A 571-nucleotide genomic window follows, 5' to 3' on the forward strand; every position below is an offset into this window, starting at 1 on the left:
TCTTTTCACCTTAGCTACACCTTTGGTATCTTTTTGTACCGTAAAAAAAAACTCGAGTTTCAAGTGTCAGCTCAACATATCTTATCTTTGTGATAGTTATCAATGAAATCTTAATTAATTAATTCTATGGCCCACACTGTAAAATGAATCAGCAAAACACATATGAATCATCACTGAATAATGATACATTCACGAACAAGCTTTGGAAAAATATGAAAAATAAACTCGTCAATACCACCTGGATATATAACTGTGATGGTAGATAAAAAGATGCAGTAATGCATTCCCATGCAGGCCTTATCAATCGGAAAACAGCATCCATAACGCGACTGTGATATATTGCTGATTTAATCTTTGTCATATCACTTTCATGAGATTTTTTTCTGATAGCAGGGAGCGCCACGACACGGAAATGCAGACATGCAGCTTATCATGATTTTTGTCTTCTTATCATTGTTCAGGACAGAACTTTGTAATGGGATAAAACTCTAGTGTGTCACAATAGTACTCTTGTCCAGTATTACTCCACTGTCGCAAGCTAGCTACAGGCATATTATGGAACCCGGCGAGT

At 36.4% G+C, this 571-nt stretch overlaps 1 long non-coding RNA gene across 1 annotated transcript in view; it reads right to left on the minus strand.

Annotated features, from left to right (window-relative positions):
* Positions 1-571, minus strand: part of LOC119590725 — a 5,006-nt gene continuing 4,435 nt past the window's right edge. Inside the window, exon 2 of the long non-coding RNA XR_005230282.1 lies at positions 1-136. This is a non-coding gene — a long non-coding RNA (uncharacterized LOC119590725). The remainder of the gene's footprint in view (positions 137-571) is intronic.

Source organism: Penaeus monodon, chromosome 27 (assembly GCF_015228065.2).
Source record: "Penaeus monodon isolate SGIC_2016 chromosome 27, NSTDA_Pmon_1, whole genome shotgun sequence".
Lineage (NCBI taxonomy): Eukaryota > Metazoa > Arthropoda > Malacostraca > Decapoda > Penaeidae > Penaeus > Penaeus monodon.